Below are 21567 nucleotides of genomic sequence, written 5' to 3'. Positions count from 1 at the left end.
AGCCAGCCATAAATAGCCTCATCTCTCTGGGAGTTTACAATCTGGGTGTGGAAACTAAATTATCTTATAAACAAAAACTATAAAACATGAACAGAAATTCCAAAGAGATTATCACTTGATGTATCTCAAATAGTGAATTAAAAACACACATGCACAGATTTTAAGTTTTTATGTGTAATGTGGGAGCTGGTGTGAAACAAGACAGGTGTTTATAGAGAAGGTGAGGGCTTATCTGCTTTATCACCAGCACAGTCCTCCTGAGTGGGAGGGGTCCTGGACAATGAGTCAAGGCCTTGCCAGCCCATTTCCCACATTTCCTCATCTGTGCACTCAGACTTGGGAATGATGGCTTCTTTTGTTGTTGTTTTCATGTGGAGAAAAATACATGTTCTTTCCTTCAAAGTAAACATTTTGGAAACTGTTGTGATTGTTCAGATTTCTTTAAAGACCTTGACGCCACTTACCATTGCTTTTTAGACTGCAGGGAACATAATGAAACTGAAGTCTCTCATGGAGCTTTTATTCCTCTTCTTTCAGACTTAATAGAAAGCAGTAGGGGACACTTGGGCCACCAATGTCAGTGCCATTTCAGGATCTGCTTTGGTTTTATTCTCAAGAAAAATGGCATTGGATTAATTTTTTTTTTAAACAGATGTTTTGCTCAGAAGAAGCCCTAACATTTGCCATTTATCTCCTTCTCTTCCTTCTCCTCTCCCACTCCCCTGGCCTGTCTTTTCTTCCTCTGGGACAGGACAAAGGCCTGAGTTTGAATGGGGTCTTCCCCTGATAGTGCTTCTGGCAAACTTTATTTGACCAGGGTCCACAGTATGAAATACATTTTACATTGAGATTCAACATGAAACACACAGAAGCACACACATATATCTTTTGACAGAAGTTTGTATCTTTACTAGTAAGTTTACACATTTTTTTCCTTTAGACATCTCCCACTTCCAAAATATTAACTTTGAATCTATCTTCTGGTATTTGGTCTTTAGCAGTCTAATTATTATTATTATTATTTAATATTGATTCATTTTTGAGAGAGAGAGACACAGAGTGTGAGTCGGAGAGGGACAGAGAGCAAGAGAGGGAGACACAGAACTCGAAGCAGGCTCCATGCCCCAACCTGTCAGCACAGAGCCAATTGTGGGGCTCGAACTCACGAACCGTGAGATCATGACCTGAGTTGAAGTCGGAGACTCAACCGACCAAGCCACCCAGGGGCCCCTCAAATTTAATTTTTAACATGGAGTCTCACTGTACTTCTATTTCATTAGATAAGGATTCACTTTTCTTGAATCTTCAACTCATTTTAGTGAAGTCTAAACGCAGCATTTTCACCTCTGAGTTCTCAAAAATTGTAAGTAGCCATCACCAAAACAGCAACAATGAACAAAAACAAACAAACCTTGGTTGCAGGTCATATTCTCAGATATTTTTGATCCATTTAAGAAATAGTAAGTTAACTTCACCCTTAATGGCTTACAACAGGCAAACTGAAAACCCTGCTTGGCTTCAGAGAAGTAGAGCTTGTTAGTGGCTGCAACAGTAAGTAATGGGAAGGATTTGGAAGCTGAGCTCAGTGGAAGGCAGACAGCAGTCTATTACTCAGGTTGGCCAAGGGAGTAGCCAATGAGCAAAGGGAGAGCCATTCCTTACCCTTCAGATAGTTTTTAAGTCTTCTGGAAGGTCAGCATTTTACTTAGACTATAAATCACTCACGACTATATTGTGACTTTCAAGGAACCCCAGGCACTTTCCTTCACAGGTCACTCTCTCAATAAATAAATAAGTAAGTAAGTAAATAGGTAAGTAAGTAAGTAAGTAAGTAAATAAATAAATAAATAAATAAATTTATTACTGTGTTTATATAAAGACAAATATAATCCAGGCTGGATTTATAATGAAATATTATCATCATTATTATATATTGTATTTCCTTTTATCTTCTAATTTTAAAAGAAATTAAAATTGAAATATTTTCATGTTAGTTTGCAAACTGGGCCTTTGTACACGGAGGGCAGGGAGACTCAAGAGGCAAGGCACTCCAGATTGGTAATTGGAACTTCTAATAAGCAAGGGAATTTACATATTAAGCTTATCTTGGGCAGCTGCAAGATGAGAAGATCTCCACACCCACCAGCCAGAATCATAAGGCCTTATATAGAGACCTTAACTGGGTTCAGTCACAAATTTAGTTCAGATGGTGTCAACACCTTACTCTCTCAAGGCTGATTCCTTCGAACAGCTCCTAGTGTGGGAATGGTGGGCGGAAAGTACATTTCAAGGACAAGGGAGTGAAGACTGTCTGATTCTCCTGACCCAGCTTGTTGCCAACTGACGGTCTCATTTTTTCAGTGACCTCTTCCAACATTTCATGAACTCCCAACTCTATAGTAGGGCCTAGATACTGTGCTTATCACCTGGATGAACATTTTGTCTAGAATCCCTAAATTTTAATGCAAAGTATACTTTGTAATTCAGAGGTGAAAGAACTGACTCCTTTTCTTTTATGAGTAGAAAACATGTTGTAATTTCTAGATAATGAAAAGTAGCATATATGGTTGCATCTGCTTCTTTTAGTTAATATTACAAATGTTGTGGTTGGTTGTTTTTAGAGATATCGTGGTGGCTGTGAGTAGCAGAACTGTTTGGAATTTGGGTTGGAGACCAGTGTGTGCCTAGGGTCAGAGGTAAACCTTTGAAATTTTACAAGGAATTAGACTAGAAGCAGGGTGCTTCATGGAATTACACTAGAAGCAGGATGCAGAAAGTTTGACAAAAGAAAATATCCTTTGGGTTTGGCATTTGGTCCAGGACCACTTTTCTAAAGGAAAAAGAAATATATCTTATACAAGTAATATATATTTAAAAGCAATAATAGGTAAACAATGCAGATAATAAAAAGGAACATCTGTAGTTCAGTAATTCCCCAGAGATCTAGTCATTGTTAATATTATGAACCACAATCTTTAAGAAGCATATGCATATATTTATGTATGAACATTTAAAACTTTTAACAAAAAAATGATCTATTATTATATAGGTTGTTCTGCTGCCTGCACTTTTACTTAAAAATAAATCATTAGACTACTTGCATATCATTAGTTTTTCATCTAAAATATAATTCCTAATCCATGGTAGGACAACCTAACACTTGTTCAATGGGTCTCTTGCCTATGGAATTCGAGCTCTCCATAGCTATTTGCTAATACAAGCAGTGTTGTCCTAAACTTGCATAAGCCTGTGAACACAGCTGTATGCGTCTATATTCTCCCAGAAAAAAAGTTCCTTGAAGTGTAGTTCTCAGGGAAATTGCTATATACTTCAGACAGTTAACCATTTTTACATCTTCTTTAAAGAACTATCTAGGGGCACCTGGGTGGTTCAGTTGGTTAAGCATCTGACTTCAGCTCAGGTCATGATCTCACATTCCTGGCTTCGAGCCCCGCTTTAGATTCTGTGCTGACAACTCAGAGCCTGGAGCCTGTTTCAGATTCTGTGTGTGTGTCTCTCTCTCTGCCCCACCCATGCTTGTGTTTTGTCTCTCTCTCTCTCTCTGAAAAATAAATAAACATTAAAAAAAATTTAAGAACTATGTATTCATGCCTATATCCCATTTCTTACTTTTTTTCTTGATTAGAAGACAGGCTTTATATAACAAAACTGTTAATCCTGTGTATCTTTTGAAAATATTTGTAGTAGTTTATTTACATTTTTTGAAGTTACTTTTTTTTTCTCTCTACACATGTTTTAAAAGTTTATTTGGTAAAATCTATAAAATCTATTTGACTTCCTTCTTTGGTGATATTTCTTCTATTATTTGAAGTTTAAAAATATGTCTGTTTAAATTATTTGTGATTCATTTTGGTATAGTATATGAAGTATAACCAAATTTTGCATTTGTTTGGTTTTTTTTCCAACTGCGTTTATAAACAAAATACATTCCTACTTTTTTTTAAGATTGCTTCTGTATGATGTTCTAAATTCTGATATGAACAGTGTGGCTGGTTTCTATACTTTCTCTATTTTTCATTGATCTATTAGTCTATTTCTGTACCAGAATCATACAGTTTTGATTTTTGAAGTTGTAAAAAATAAAACAATGAACTGATTGTGTCTTTTTTTCCTTGAAATGAGCTATTTTATCATTTACTTTGTTAGAAGAAATGTAGCATAGTTTTTTCAGGTCAAATATTTGGAAAAGTTATTGACATCTTTAAGGTTTAATTCAGAAGAGTAAGTTTTTTCATAGTAGCTTCCCATCCAGGAACATGGGACATCACTCTATTTATTTACTCATGCACACGCACACACACACACACACACACACACACACACACATATACACGTGCATGTGGATGTGTAAATATATAGTTAGATAAAGTTTTATATACTTCTTTGACTAATGCATTTTTGCTTCTTGATATTTTTTATTTTGGTTGCTATGGCAAATAGAATCTTTTTTTTTTTATTATGTGTTCTAAGTGGTTATTGCCACTGGGTAGGAAAGCTTTAGATTTCTCTACTTATTTTGTAACTGCAAATCTCACTGTATTTCATTGTTAGCTCAAAGTAATTTTTTTCTTTGATTCACTGGGTTTTTGGAGTAGACAATCTTATAATCTGTAAGTAATGGTATTTTGTCACTTCCTTTACAGTATTTATAGCTCTATATTTTTATTATCCTATTTCATCAGGTAGAACTTCAGAAACTTGTTGAATAATAGCAGTGCTAGCAGGCATCTCCTTTTTTCCCCCAGAATTTATTGGAAATGCTTCTGGAGTTATGTAGTCAAATAAGGTGTACATAGTTTCGAAAACAAGTCTTTATCCGTATTCTTAGTTCATTCTGAAGCTTCTTTTTTTTTCACCTTAGTCTGTTTATTTTAAAACAGAAATGGATTTGGGATATCTGGGTGGTTCAGTCAGTTAAGCGTCCAACTCTTGATTTTAGCTTGGTCATGATCTTGTGGTCTGTGAGTTGGAGCCCCACCTTGGGCTCAGCTAGGAGAGTAGAGCCTGCTTGGGATTCTCTCTCTCTCTCTCTCTCTCTCTCTCTCTCTCTCTCTCTCTCTCCTTCTCTCCCTCCCTCCCCCTTCCATACTCTTGTGCAGGCTGTCTCTCACTTTCTCAAAATAAATAAATAAACTTAAAAAAAAAATAAGAAACAGATTTGAACTTTGTGAAATGCATTTGGGCAATTATTAGGTTAATTACATTTTTGTCTCTCTTTTTACCTATTGATGGGAGAAATTATATTTATGGCTGTCCTAATAGGTGAGCCCATCTTGCACACCTGGTGTAAATGTTATTGGGCCATGGTGTATCATTCTTTTGATATGGCACAGAATTTAATTTGCTAAAATTTTGCTTAGCATTTTTGCAGCTATACTTATAAGTGTGATTATTTGGTAGTATGTGTGTGCACACATATGTGTTTTCATACACACATTTTCCTTACCAAGCATGGTATTAGGTTTGTGCCAGCTCCTTAAGATGAACTGAAAAAATTCATATTTTCTATATGACCTATAAATCTACAATTTAGATTTCATGAAAATGTTGCTGTCCCTGAAGATGTGATAGATCAACCCAGAGTAATCTCACCCAGATTGTTTTGTCTTTCTAGTCAGTCTCTCTGGCATTAAAAATGACTTTCTCCCCATAATCTACTAAGTACCCATCAAGCCTCTACCTTTCTGAATTCACATGCAACACACAGGAAACGGTCAAAGAAAGTCAACATAAAAAAAAGATGGTGTACAAAGCAATTCATTCCAAGCCCAAAGGAGTGACACACACAATGCATTTTATTGGAATTCAGAAGAATTAACAAATAGTATTGGCCTCTTTGATTTAGAAAGTTTGTTGTTGTTCCTTCTTTTGTTTTGTTTCATTTTGTTTCTGTCTGAATGAGGAGGGATTTGAGCTTAATATCAGGCTAACCTAGCTGAGAAGTGCTAAGAGTACCTTAGCTGTAAGTATGAACTGCTGTTGGGATATTGACTTGAGTGCTTGAGGCACTAGAGGACATTCTGGCAGAAAACTGAAAAGAGCACATGAGGAGTATAATGTTAAAAAGACTGGAGTCAGATGCCCAGGGAACCTGTAATATGTACAATTCTTCCATCTACAAAAACCTATTTCCTTCCATAGATGCTTTAATGAAAACCTCTAGCTCATTGACATAATACCAAAGGTTCAAATAGATAACTTGCAGGTCCCCTTCCAATTTTTTCACTCTTTGATTCTTTGAGTTTCTAAAGCCCCAGAGTGTCTCTTGGCCTCTGGAATTGGGCATGATTTGACCCAAGATTTCAGTAACAAAATGGTTTTCAGTTTAACCTATGTAGTTCATTTCATCACTTAATCATGAACTTCCAACTCTTTGTGAGCCAACAACAACAACAATAGTGGTTTGTATAAGTCACATAAGAGAAAGGCACATCTATATCTTATGAGTCTATTTACAAAGGGAATTATAGAAGATGTCTGCTTACTAGAAAAAAATCACCTAAGTTAAGACAGTGAAAGTGCCATTAAGTCATTTTTCCATCCCTCAGAACCTGGCAGGGAATTGTTCCCTGTGGTGCATTTTCCTGCTTCTCTTGCAGCCAGGTTTTAAACATCTTAAGCTATAGTACTACCTTCCCCTCCCTTGAGCAGTGACTATACTGCCTCATAAATCTCTTTGGTTGGAATTCTTTCCAACATAACTCCAGGTCCCTTGTGATGGATTCTTTCTGCCCCTGGGAGGCCCCTTAGTTTTGTCATGTGCTAAGGGAAAGAAAGCAGGAATTGGATTTGTGCAAACTTCAGAAAGCGAATCTTTCTGTCCTTTGTTTACATTCTTAGCTATAAACTGAAATCTTTAGATCTTACAGAATGCAACACTGACATTATCACACAGGGAACCTCATATATCAATTAGTTGAGCATTCATGGTAAGTTCCATGAGAATGGGAAACTTGGACAGCTTATTCAACTCTGGAAACCCAGAGTCTAAAAGAGTGCCTGGCAAATAGTAGGTGCCTGATAAATACATGTTAAATGTCTGTATAAATCAGTGGATTGCTGCATGTCAAGCAAAATATGCCCAGTGGGAATGCCCACAAAAGAAACATAGGACTCCTGCCTCACAGAAAACTACGTCTAATTGGAGAGACAGATTCATACTGGAAATTAAGTAGTCTGTAGGAGATAAGGGTTTAAGAGCCATAATGCAGATTCTGAGGCTATGGGTTGATGGGCAGGATTTAAATCACCAGAAGGGCAGAGCAATCCATGGAAGAGACCACTGCTCTTTCCCCTTGTCCCCTTAACTACTTCTCAGAACACCTGTAAGTTTATCCAACTCAATTACTCTGAAGTCACTGAGAACCTGGCTTTATAACCTATGATTGAGAAGATGTTAGTCTTTATTCAAATGACATTGCAGCCAGAACCCTAGCTGGTAAATCAATGGAAACATGCTGCTCTGACTGGAACAAAGTAGTGAGCCCTTGTGATGCACCCTGAACAGGTTCACAGAACCTCAAGGACCCTCCAAGAGCAGTCTGGGGGACACCTGCCCTCTGTGAGCATGTGAGGAACTCTGGTTCTATCTCTCCACTCTTCTCATTCTATAGATTTTTCCAATCACACCTAGCCAGCCCTCTACTTAGCCCTTTAGGCTAGGAGTATTTTTGTGAGCATGTGACAACCCAACATCTAGAAAGGAAACATAGAGAGTCTGCCTTCTGATGCTGTTGTTCATGTGTATGTGTTCAAATCTCTGAATAAATAGTTTGCAGGCAGTCACAACATCTCAGCACAGTAAAGTATGGAGTCCGTGCATTGTAATTCTATTTTCTGACAAAACAGCACAGGACTGCAGGACTGACCCTTTGCATGGACTCTCAGGTGATTGCTCCTAAGAAGGATGTAATTGGGGTATCATCATAATCCATCTATGGCTTTAAACTGCCTTCTACCTCAGTTTGTCCTAAAGACAGGAGTTCTCATACAAGACATCAAATGTAAAGAGTCTCATTTTTTAGAAAATACTGCCAGGAGAGATTACACATTAAATTTGTGTTACCTGTTAACACCTTTGCCTGAGTTAGTTTATCAACTTAGCTCTCCAGTCACTGAGTTAAACTTTAGTGAAATGAAATCTGAAACAGAAATAGCTGATTTCTTTTTTTATGAATTGTGTTCCCATAAAATTCATATGCCGAAGTCCTCACCTGTAATGTGACTGTATTTGGAGGTATGGCTTTTAAAGAGGTTAAATTAAGGTTAAATGAGGTCATAAGGGGGAGGGGTCTAATCCATTAGGACTGCAATCCTTATGAGAAGAGGAGGAAGCACTCGGAGTGCACAGAGAAAAGCTAATGTGAGGACAAAGTGAAAAGGTGGCCATCTTCAAGCAGGAGAGAAGCTTCAGAGAAACCAAGCCTGTGGACATCTTGATTTTGGACTTCCAGTATCCAGAACTTGAGAAAATACATTTCTATTGTTTAAGCCACCCAGTCCATTGTATTTTCTTGTGGCACTCCTAAAAAACTAACATACTTTATAATTTTATGATTAATATATTAGTGTTAACCAGTCTCTAGAATAATCCTTCCTTCAGCAAGCCTCACTTTGCCAGCTCCCTTCCTTCACAAAAATGTAAAGAAAACAGGGATGCACAGTTCTCCCTGGAATTCCCTTTTTTCACCCTTAGCAGCACTTACTAACTACACCAGGCTGAATATTTCCTAGTCACTGACCTGGTTGCACCAATACATTGAAGCTCTTTGTTTGGCAAGTGTTGTATCCTGTTGAACATTTTATTGCTGGTCTACAGCACAGGACCTACCATATGCTTATACACTCAAAAAAGTGTTGAATTTTTTCAAATTTAATGTATTGAAAGGTTGTTATGTATATATGGAAATACTCTAAAATCATCATTTTCTCTTCAAGAACCCATAGACTATGACAATTAGCATCATAGTTAGCAACAAATCATGGTTGATTTATTATTGTCAAGTGGTGCTTTTATTGTTTTATTTTGTAGTAGGTCTGGAATAGAAGATTCTACCATATAAATAATGCTGCTGTATTTAAAATTGTGTATGTCAAACAGTTAGTGTTCTTATGCTCATGTGCAACTATTCCACACTCTACCCAGTATTTGCTGTCATGTCACATCAGTGGTTAAGATCTCCAAGGCCATCTGATGGCTTCCAGAGAAACATTTTAAGTCTTCATGTTGACAGGCATGGCTAGTCTTAACATGGCTTCCACCTAAGTTTTTAAGACTTGCTTAGCCGCCCCACTACTGTTATACACCCTTTTTAGAACACACCATATTAAACCTTCAAGAAATTCACTATTCCCTCCCTTTGTCCATCTGGAAAAACTCAATTCATATTTTAAAACTCAGTACAAATGTCATTTTCTGTGAAGCCTTAAGGATGATGCAAAGCAGTTGGTCTTTGCATTATTTTCCCATAGCATTCTAAATATTCGCTGGAAGTATAATCTCCACCTTCTGTTAAAACTTCCTAGAAATACCAGTCCTAAAAAGTTCAAAGAAATACCAGTAATAACAACACACCATTACTGACTAAGAAACAATTGTCACGTAACTTAGTAGAATTAGATGATGACTTCTGCCCCAAATCTCAACTGATTTCACAGCTTTTGGTTTCCTCCCTCTCTTTATTGCCCAAGTTTTTCCACCTTAAAACAGGGCATGATAATCCTCCTTTATTAGGCATGACATAAGGAGGACTGAGACTAGCTTGGCTTTCAGATTTACAGAAAACTCAATTGCCTGAAAGATGCTTATTTTCATAAGACACATTTCGATGACAACAATCTTAGATAAGTTGAACTTCCATTACATCATTAGTCCATTTCCTTTCTTCTTCCGATCCTGTACTTCCTCACTGCATGATAATTAGATAGAATATTGTATAATTCTCACAAGCAATACACATGCGAAATGTGATGTTCACTACCAATTCAGAGATGATTTTATCAGAGAGCTCATCCAACTATTTTACCTTTGTCCTATGGTGTTTTAATTTCTTATGACATAAGCCAACTGCCCTGGAAAATTCTGAGATATCCTAAATGTTTATGACATCATGGATCCCAATATATTGCTTAGATTTATGCAAGCCTTCCTAAATATCTGATATAAATATTTCATATTAGGACTAAAATTTCATAAAACTTACATATTAAATATAAGGACATTGTGGGAAAGCATCTCAAGATAAAAGAGAATACAATGCAATGTAAAAGAGTTATCCAGGTCACAAATATATCAACTTTTACACTAATTTAAAGAATTTCAGTACCTTGTTCTTGGCCCAATAAGTTAGTCTCAATTCATTTTTTATTGTTTCCATTTCAGAACCCTCAGTCAGATATGCAACTGAACATGAGAACTTCCTGCTTCCATCCTCATTCTGGTTTAGTTCTACCTGAAAAATAAAGTCCAATACCCTCAGCAATACCCTCCATTGCCTTCATATTATGGCCTGAATTCAGCTTTGAGGATTGGGGCTCTACAGCTCAACCCAATGCTACCTATATACATGATATTTTGTCCTAACCAGACTCCTTGAAATTCTCTAAACATATCATATATCTTCATGCCGCTCTGGGTGTTGTTCCACTCCAGCTGTTTCTGCTGCCTGAAATGCCCTCCTACACCCAGATCATTTCCATTCATTCTCAGGGCCCAACCCAAATTCAATCTTTACAAATTCTTTACTCCTTTCACAGGCAAAATAAACTAATTGCTCTTCAGTAGTGTCACAATACTACACAGAGATCTTTGTTCTTTATTTTATTAGGTGAAGTGCTATTTGACATTTTCATATAGTCTCCATCTTCCTTAGCCTACCTAACATCCTCTCTCTTAAGGGTATAAGTGGTGATGTCTTTTCTAGCCATAAATATTGTGTTTTCCACTCCTGTAGAATAGTCTTATTCTATTGTATGTGACCCAATCTATATTGGATATAGACATTAGGATTGTCTGAACAGTTTTGAAATGTTTTCAATAATGAAATATACAAATATTTGAAGAATTGATAAAATTTACACATAAAGATATTTGCTGTTGACAATATGGGAAAAGGTAAGCGCTCAGATATTTTCAAGAGAAACAGTAAAGTGTTTACTTTTCAAAAAGTAAAAGCAAACATATCTCTTAATTTGGGGGTACCTGGGTGGCTCAGTCGGTTGAGTGTCCCACTTCGGTTTGGGCCATGATCTCAAGGTTTGTGTGTTCAAGCCCTGCCTCAGGCTCTGTGATGTCAGCATGGAGCCTGGAGCCTGCTTCAGATTCTGTGTCTCCCTCTCTCTCTGCCCCTCCCCTGCCCGTGTTCTGTCTGTCTCTCTCCAAAAAATAAACATTAAAATTTTTTTTTAAAATACTTCTTAATTTTAAGGATGAGATGAGCTATCTTCTTAAATTTTCAGAAATGAGCTCTATACTGTGACTCTTCAAATTGAAGTTTCTAAAAACTTAGGTAGTAGGAAATTTGAATTTGAGGCAGCCTGGTATCATAACCTACCTTATCCAATTGAGGAAAAACGTGTATGAGCAAGTACAGAGTTCACAAGGATGAAAACAAAGAAAAATATTTTTTTATCTCTGAAACTCTTGAGAAAAGTAATATGGGAAAGATAATCTTTCGCATAAAGTAGTTAAGGTCAACATTTGTCTGGTCTAACAGAACAAGTCTTTTCATGGATAAATGAAATTAACTAAGAGACCCTAAGAAGTAACAACCTAGGGACCATAGTGACTGAAAGACAACATACATTGAAAATCACTCTTCAAAGACTCTGAGGAGTTCTTTGGAAAAGAAATTCATTCATCTTTGTTTAACCAGCATTTCACAAACTTATTTAAACATGGAACACTGCTATTTTTCTGCAAAGTAACCTATCCAGCTGAGTTGAGAGAATTCTGCCTACCAGGGCTTTCCTGGTGTTTACTTTAACCAGACTCTGGTGTGTGTGTGTGTGTGTGTGTGTGTGTGTAGAGCAGGATAGGTGCATGCACTGTGGAAGACCTCTGATGCCTCGGGCATTTCCTTCCTAAGGAAGTTTGATAAAGGATAAGAAGTCTCAGTTCTTCTCACTCAAGTCCTACTCTTTCTAGTTGAGTGAGACCATCCTCACTCTCCATTAGCTCTTAGTCATGCCAAAAACTGAAAGCAAAGAGAAAAGATAAAAAAAATTAAACATCAGAGAAAAGAGAGAAAGAAGAATGGAGTATAAAGATGAAGAAATGCCTTAAAACCTAGATACCAACAGCAAAGCATTAAAAAAAAACCCTCTGCCACATGTAGCCAGCTAAAGTCTAACTGAAGTGTCAGCAGTAGGCATTCCATCTGTCATATCAAAACATTTTCAATACCATCTACCAATACAGCACTAAATTCTCGACTGCCATTAATGTCAACCCATTTATAATTTTGGCCCGCAGCACTACAAAAAGGCAGATGACAGCCTACTATTTCACACCTGCTGTTGAAATGAATAAAAATGACTGAAACCCTTAAAAGCAGAAAAAAGAAGAAAGGGAAAAATAAAACCAACAACACTGAACAATAAGGCTAGAGAGAATTCCCTGCCTGCCTTGTGTTTTGAATACCAGCCTTTGGTTGATGTGTCCTTTATAGATCTATCTAGAGTAAATATAGTGTGCCCTAGGTATGGAAACTGACCTGCTTGGAATAATTTCTTCTTTCTTTGATTGGTACTATTTTACCTACATTCATGACTTATACTGGTCCACACTCTCTCTCCTGGGCCTAAATGAATTTGATACAGTTTCTATAGAATTCCTTTGTGAACTTTGTCATATATGGCATTGGGAATGTTTTGATGGACCTGTGCCTTCTGAAATGTTAGTACTATTTCTTGTACTTCTTTTGGATTGTATTTACTATTCTCTTCCTAAGAGTATGCAGCATAACATGGAGTATTATAACATAGAGTATTATACATTGGTATGACATCTGATCTTGCTTTCTTCAACCTATGCAACCATAAGTGGGATGTTTAATATGATTTTGAATAATTAGATGCTCTGGTTGCTAATCCTTGGGTTTTCCTGACCTGGCCAGGTATAGTTAGTTACAACAGGCAACTGACATCAAAGTGTGGATGGCAGACCCTTACTTTTGTTATAAAGATATCATTTGCCTCTTTCACTGTCTTGACATTTGTACTGATAGTACCAAAGATATAGTAGGTGAAATTTCTGGCATCTAAGAAAATAATGGTTTTTGTCTTAAAATTATCTAGTGGTTTCAGTTTAGATCTCAAATTATTGATAAATATGTGATTTGGCAATTTCAAGAACAAAGAAAAGTTTTCAGTATATTAAGAGTCTCTCAATACAGCACAAATTCAGATTATGTAGAATTATATTGAATGGAATGTTCCACTCATATTAGATTAAAATCAACATCACAAAGCTGAAAAGAAGTTCCAAGTACACACCATTCTAAAGCAAGTCACGATGTAATGCATGTTCCTGTAGAACCAGTTTTGTTTTTTCAGAACTTCAGCCTATATTAAAGGCAAATGAAGAATTCAAGAAAATTTACTTAATTGTGAAATGTCAATCTTGGGACATAATGTTGTGACTTTTTCTTTTCTCTCTCTGTTGGGAAGGGAGTGCTTCAATATCCAATTCATTGTAGAGCTTGATGGTGTCTTCCAGAAAACTGATTCTCATTCCCTGGTTAAGCATCTGTTGAGACATAATTCTGGCTGATCTAACCTTGGACCTATTTGAGCAGGTGAAAAATAAATGGAGAGAATTTGTAGACAAAGAAAAGGGACATCCATGCACTCATATCATTGAAGTAGCAAAGGTGTGTAAAGTAAATTTCCCTTGGGTCAACTGTATGCATCAAGCATATGCAGACTTGAAATGACTTGCATATATCTTAACCAAAAGGTGCCTCTGATTACTAGAAGATTCCCTGATAGTAAAATACCTCACATATTACCAATAATTGGAATGAGAAGAAATAATGAGAAGCTAAGCCATAGAACACATTCTCCACATCAGAGAGCTTATCTCTAATAGGACTTAACATGTATACCTCGAACCACAATTTCAATGCCCACAACATATAGGCTCTCTACAGTTTCACAATTAAGTGAGAATTACTTGATCTTTTCTATCAGTTTCCCAGCAGTCAACCCACTAAAGGAGAAAGGAGGAAGAAAGGAAGGGGTGTTCAAGAGCAAGCCCCACTCACCACCACAGAGGTCCCTAACGGAAGGAGTTGAGTTTCCTCTACCAGAGTGACTGGTTAACTCTAATAGCAGCCTCCTATGTCTTAAGAGATGAGAAGAAAAATCTTATGACACATTGGAAGGTAATGATCAGAAAAAAAATAAATAAATAAAACTATATTAAAATTTGTTGCTCAATCAGTTCAGACTCAAATCTACCTTTAGTAAAGTTGGTTTAGATCTTATATATGACAATAATTACAATGAGTACAAAATCCCAGATCACATATTTTTTCTAATATTATTATACCTGATTTCCAAATATTTTAAGTAAATGAAAATGTCTCCTTGTATATAATGCTAAGTGAGAAATGCCTACAATGTAGCATTTTCATATTTATTTTTTTGCCATACAGCCAATAATACCTTCCTCTGAATCTCACTAATTCCAATTGTATTGTTTTTTTTTCATGTCAATAAGGTTACACTGAATATTTGTACCTGCAAATAACCAATATGCTATATTTGACTACATGCTGTCAGAATCCTCTAATTAAAAAGAATTGGTCTCTGAAACAATCATCCTTGGCACAAATAGGAAAACCTGTCAACAAGGCATATGATTTGCAGAATACAGGAAAAAAAAAGAGTAGCAGTATTATCATCCATCATTACTTGGAGAACATCTAGAGGCAGTCTGGCAACATTTGTCCAGAGAGTGAACAGTAGGATGCCTCAATTTTCCCGAATCATCTACCTATTTCAGAAAGTCTCTTTCTGAAAAATACATAGGTTGCCTTGCAAGTTTCTGTCAGGGAGCACTGAAGCCTCATATTCGAGGACCATGGAATTGTAAGGAACTGTGGAAGGGATTTTCAAAACCATTTAATATGACCTTCATAATTTATAGGTGAATAAATTCTGGCACAAGTAAGTTGAATGACTTGCCCAAGGTCCACAGGACCATGATTCAGACCTCTTAACTGCAGTCTAGTCTTTTCCCACTAAGATTCCTGTTCCTAAAAACACCTGTTTTTACCTCAGAGACATTTTACTTTCCTCAGAAACATTCTACTGTCCTCAGAAACATTTCCTAATCTACACCTACAGAATTTAGGTGAAAACAGGGGCTAGGAAGTTTCTGTTTTATTGTATTGTGTCTGGAAGACACTAACAACTGTAGAGTACAAAAAGATAAAACAGCAGCTGTCAAATGAGCATCTAGGACACAAAACACCATTTCACAATTCCTCTTAATTACATATAATGGTGCTTTCTGGGAACAAATGAAGATTGTAAGAACCATGGTCTCCACTCAGAATGAATTTACAGGCTATCATCCACAGGTATGGAATAATCCCGATATGAGAGAGCAATGGATTATTCTTTCCTCTAGGAAACCTGATCTGATAGCTCAAGATGTGTGACAACTACAGGTTCATGGTGGGTATTTGAACTGTTCTGCATAACTTGACAGTTTGTAGCAGTTGCCAAAGGAAAAAGGATAGGCAGGGTCTGGAGACCAAAGAGATTGTTCAGAAGTAGATTGGTTGTTATTGTCAGAGGGACTTGCTTGGCAAACTTGAGAAAAAAATTGACTGTGTGCTGCTGAAAGAGTAAATACAGCAGTGAATTGCGAGTGAAAATTGGGGCAGACCAGTCGCAAGTGATACTGGGGTAAATAGAGAAGTGGAACCGAATGAACAAATGCATAAAGGCAGCCATGTTGTTGGGTAAGAGTGGGTTTATCAAATATTGACAAACATGAAATGATCGTAATCAGTCACTGTCAAAGGAGAACAGGTCCCCTCCTCTCTTTTACAAATGATCCAATTAAAGGAAACATGTTGGCTATAAAAGTCAAAATCAACAATGCACTATACACTGACAACCCATCCAACATATAAAATCAATAGTGCATTCTGCTGCCATCCAGCACAAAGCGACAGTAGCAACTTCCCCACCTCTTTAGTCAAATATGACACTGTATCAATCGATCAAAACTCAGTACTTATTGAGCAAGGCTTCTGAAGAATGCAAACTGCATTGTACTTCTATCCCCCCTCCCTACCCCCTGCTCATTTTATTTCGATAAATTTTAACTTAAAGGCATAATACCTGAGAATGTTCTGTTGGCACATAGAGTGGTTTTTTTGGTATAATCACCACACAATTTGACACTGACTGTATTTACAATAGGATTATAAAACACTGTAGGGCTAGAAATGCAAATGCCATTGCATCGGAATCTGTAATTTTAGTTCTGTCTCCATACCATAGCTTTGTCCAAGTCCTTCATTCAGTGTGACAAACAAGACATAGATGGCTCCAATGAGTCAACAGGCTTTCAGTAGAACTAAAAATAATCTGAGAGGGAACTGCACAATGACTGGATATAGAACAAATCATGAGTTTGACAGAAAAAAAGTACAATTCACAACTTAATATTTGGTGTTGTGAGAAAAGGGCAGTGGAGTGGAATCTGGCTCTGGCTGTATGTGCCCTGTGCCCTTGAGCACATCATTCTTCTTCTTTGGATCTTAAACTTCTATAAAGTTAAAGTATTATTAGGCTCAATGGACTTCAGTAACTACATAAAGACTGAAGTTTTAGTAGTCTAACAGTCGTTTTTAAACATCCCCCGCCCCGATTCATAGTCAGAAATGCATTTCTATCATGATAGAGTACATAATATAACCGAAACAAAATTTCATAAACAATATTTACCAGTATTATATTTAATGGTCTCTAATATTTTATCTTCTATCCATTTTTGTTATTTATAAATGCTGATGAATCACAACCCAGGGTGTGCAAAACACTGTTTTATGACTCTTTGCTGTTCTTGCTTCCTGCCTTCTCTCTTCATTCTTTGCATCTCCTTTCCTCCCTCCTTTTCTCTCTTCCTTCAAAAATATCTCTACCCTGAATCTGAAACTCTGTTTTTTTGTATTTATCTGAATTTGTGTTTTTCTCCAAATACTCTGTATTTCTCCATCCCATAGGGCTAGTACAATACAGAGACCCTCATTTGGTGCTCAGTACTTAATTAACCCCCCAACTCCATAACCTATTTGAGAACAACAATCATGTGAAAAGGGCATTTATTAACTGATTTTTTTTTAAATTTTGGGATAATATGAGGGCAATTGTGTAGTTATTTAATAATTTTTTTTAATAATTTTCAGAGTCAGAATGTGCTCATAATATGATTTTAAGTAAAATTAGGGATATAACATTTCATAGAGAGTATGAATTCAAGTAATAAAACTATAAAAAAGACTGGAAGAAAATATGCTAGTCTTTTATCTCTTGACAGGAAATTTCTATGCAAATTCCAAACTCATTTTTTATGCTTTCTTCTGCCCTCCAAATTATCTTTTTTAACATGTGCCACCTTGGCAATTAGAGAAATTATAGATATAAATTATATATATAATATATTTAATAAATAAATATATGAATAAATATAAAATTTATATATAATTTTATATAAATATAACAAATAAATATATAATATATATTAGATATATTTTTTATTTCCTGAGAACAAAAGGCAAAGCATGTTAGAAAGTTTTGCAAAATGATTTGGAGTAGTGTGTCAAATGTGCAGTGTATTGTATCTATCTATTCATCCATCCATTCAGCCATCTATCTGTATTTCCTTCCTGAACATAAGCTGGTAATATATTTAGCTTGGCTTTTTAGCCTCTGTTGCCTTTGCATGTCTTAAGAAATACAGTACTAAGGTAATTTTGTTACCAGCGATAGTATTTTCTTTTCCAAAATCCAAGGTAGCAATCTAAAATAAATCGAGGGGTACCTGGATGTCTCAGCCAATTAAGTGTCCAGCTCTTGGTTTTGTCTCAGGTCATGATCTCACAGTTTGTGGGTTCGAGCCCTGCATCCGGCTCCAGATGACAGCGTGGAAGCTGCTTGGGATTCTCTCTCTCTCCCTCTCTCTCTATTCCTCCCCCACTCACACTCTCCCTGTCTTGAAATAAATACACTTTAAAAATAAATAAATAAAATAGAGTAACATAACATATATAACATAAAGCCTGGCTGCCACCACCTCTTTCCCTTTACCCAGCATGAATTTTAATATGTGCAAGTTATAGACACAATAATTGCTACCATCTATGGACGGCTGATCATATGTCAGCCTTTGTTTCCTCTCCATGCTTGTGATGTCATTGATCCTCACAACTATGCCAGGAAAGAGTTGCTACTGGTGTCCCATTTCTACAAATAAAGAAACGGAGGACTGAAAGATTTGATAGGTAACTGTCTTAAGTGGTAGAATCCTAATATGAATTTGAGCAATCAAAACAAAAAGCAATGATTATTTTTCTCTTTAATGTTTTTAGAGATGTGTTTTCTCTTTCATTTATTTTGACTAATTACAATGTTTGTTGTATTTAATACTCATGAATTGTTGAAGTCAGTCCAATCATTATCACTATTTTATATGCAAGAAAAGGAGGCAAAGAAATGGCAAGAGAATAGGTAATAAAGAGTAAAGTGGTAATGTGTATTTAGAAGTTCTCAATAAAAATTCACTTCTCTTCATAAAAATTCTAACCAGATTGTTTAATTTTATCTTTCAAACTTCATTGATTCCCATAGGGGCTTACAGAATTTTGTCTCTAAGTTTTCCCTTTCCCTTACAAAAATGAGGTAGGTATGGGTTTATAATGACTCCATTTTCTTTTGGAAGACATTTAGGAAATATATATATTTTAAAAACTATTCTAATAAGAGCAAAAATATACTTGTTTTTCAATACTTTATGCTTTTGACTATAAATTGGCAAAAAAAATAATGTGACAATATTATTAATAAAACATAAGCAAACGAATCTTTGAAGCAATGCAAAGATGAAACCTAAGAGTTCACCACATTGTCTCTTCATAAGTTGGCCCAACTTTCCTCTCTACCACGAAGGATTCTCTGGTTAGCACCATAGTATCTTTACGCCATTATGCTGTCCTCCTCAGAATTTTGTATTATTCCATTTAAAATTTTTATCAGCAGTACTGCCCTGTTCAAAGCCTTCACAGACCCCCCATTGACATGCAATGTCTTTTACATGGGAGCCTTAGTGAGCTTTTCAATCCGATTTTCGACTTCTTTTGGGGGCAGGACTATATTTTAACGTTAGTCTGTATATACGTCTCTGCTTAGCACAGTGAAGAGATTAATAGAATTTTAGAGCCAAAAAGACCTCAAGGCTCATCTCTCCAAGACAGATCATTTTATTTTATTTTTATCTTTTTAGGTTTTTAACATTCATTCATTTTTGAGAGACAGAGACAGCATGAGTGGGGGAAGGGCAGAGAGAAGGAGACACAGAATCCGAAGAGAGCTCCAGGATCTGAGCTGTCAGCATAGAGCCGGATATGGGGCTTGAAGTCACAGACCATGAGATCATGACCTGAGCTGAAGTCAGACACTCAATCAACTGAGCCACCAAAGCGCCCCCAAGCCAGGTCATTTTAAATAAAATACTGATGCTAGGGAGTGCTCTAGGTCATACAGAAGGTTAAAGGTCAAATTGTTAACAAAACAAAAGCTCCTAAACATGTAACTAGTTGCATTATTTTTTGAATTAGTTGCATTATTTGCCATATGTTTGGAGGCATTTTGTGACCTAGTGGGAATCACAGTGTTTGAGGACAATGAATGGAATGAGCCAGCATAGGAAACATCTACAGATGTTGAGCAGCTCACTTAGTATAACACAATGATAAATTGTTTTTAAGACTCTTACATAGATTCATCATTAGAAGGAGTTGGTATGGAGAGAGTGAAAAAGAAAGTTACCTAAACCCCAGCTTCCTCGGAATATGCCCCTCAGCATATTCCTAATGAAATAAAATCATGTATGGCAAAGCCATACTAAAGACTTCTCATCTCACTTTCTGGGTGGAATCTTCAGTGGAACCTGGGATTATTAGAATTGGAAGAGACCTCAGAGATAAGCCAGGTAGTCTAGTCACTTCATTTCAAGTGACAAATTGAAGGTAAGATTTTAGGATATGTTACAGAAGGAATCTTCATTAAAAAAAAAAAAGTATCTGAGAAAATCCATGAATGATCTCAGCAGTGTTTTTAAACTCCGCAAAGTCTTCTGGGCACTATGAATGTATTCTTTGATCTGTCTCTCACAACTAGAAAAAAAAAAACTAATGGGTCAAATTCTGAGTCCCTCAGTTCCACATCAACATATACAACTGATTCTCAATATGGGGGTTCCAGATGAAGTTTTCTAGGAGAAAAACAGACTGCTGAGTAAAACCATTGATCCCAGGATAACTAAGAAAAGTAACATGAGATAGATTCTATATGTTCTTCTAGTCTACTCTTCTCTCGGTGTGTCTATCTCACTAATGTAGAGCTCTCATACCTTAGTTATGGAATATATTTAGGAGTGAGGGGTGGGAAGAAATTTAATGAAGCACTGAGGCAGATTTTTTTTAAATCCATGCCAGTATGAAGGCTTTTAAAAAGCTCCATTTATAATCAAAGCAGTCAACTTAGCAGGACATACAATCATTTCAGTGAAGTGAACCATTTCTGGGATTGTTTTTTGGAATTTTCTTCAAAACACAAAGCATATTGTTTCAACTATTCTCCAGCATGGCAAAAGTGTGTCTTTGAACATGGTTTTGGTTTTTCACAATTAAAATGATAATTGGAATTAAGTCTGGTTAGTAAGTGTGAAATCTGAAATTAGGAAAACATTTGGACTTTAAACAGGCTGTGGTTAAAAAGGAATGAGAGGGATTTCTTCATGTGCTTCTGGAAGCAAACTCTGAAGAGGAAGACCAAGAAAAGTTTAGATTATGACTGCAGCAACTAAATAGGTGGGGTTTTGTTTTGTTTTGTTTGTTTCATTTTTTTGTTTGTTTGGTTTTTTTTTAACAGATTGAAAGGCCAACATTGATTTGGATGCAAGAATGGCTTGTTGTATGGGAGACTCCAATTAGAACTAAAGAAACCTGGATTGGAATTCCATTTCCACTATTTCTGATTCATAGGACCTGGAAACTTAACATATCTGCAACTCAGATTCCTCATCCAAATACAGGAATTTTCATGGAGAAAAGAAATGCTTCGTATAAAGCTCCAGCTCAGTTTTGGGCATGATATACTTCATAAATGATAGTCATTATCCTTAATATTAAGGTATATATGTTTAGACTATTTATAGTTTGTAGTCACATTGTTATTAGGTTATGCACTGCATGAAAGTATATATATTTCTTGCAAAATCCCTAAGACAAAGGTCTGATATTAGCT

The 21567-nt window shown here is 36.3% G+C and overlaps 2 long non-coding RNA genes across 3 annotated transcripts in view; one reads left to right on the top strand and one right to left on the bottom strand.

The window, feature by feature from the left end:
• Nucleotides 1–11262, bottom strand: part of LOC122232684 — a 42197-nt gene extending 30935 nt beyond the window's left edge. For both annotated transcript variants that reach the window (XR_006210072.1, XR_006210073.1), the window contains exons 1-2: nucleotides 11222–11262; nucleotides 10347–10472 (exon numbers count right to left, since the gene is read on the bottom strand). This is a non-coding gene — a long non-coding RNA (uncharacterized LOC122232684). The remainder of the gene's footprint in view (nucleotides 1–10346; nucleotides 10473–11221) is intronic.
• On the top strand, nucleotides 4544–21345 carry LOC122232685. Its single transcript, XR_006210074.1, has 3 exons — nucleotides 4544–4631; nucleotides 14212–14405; nucleotides 21193–21345. It is a non-coding gene; the product is annotated as an uncharacterized LOC122232685 (long non-coding RNA).
• Nucleotides 21346–21567: the final 222 nt, after the last annotated feature.

Source organism: Panthera tigris, chromosome D3, assembly GCF_018350195.1.
Source record: "Panthera tigris isolate Pti1 chromosome D3, P.tigris_Pti1_mat1.1, whole genome shotgun sequence".
In the NCBI taxonomy this organism is placed as follows: domain Eukaryota; kingdom Metazoa; phylum Chordata; class Mammalia; order Carnivora; family Felidae; genus Panthera; species Panthera tigris.
This window is presented reverse-complemented; position numbering and strand designations above follow the sequence as displayed.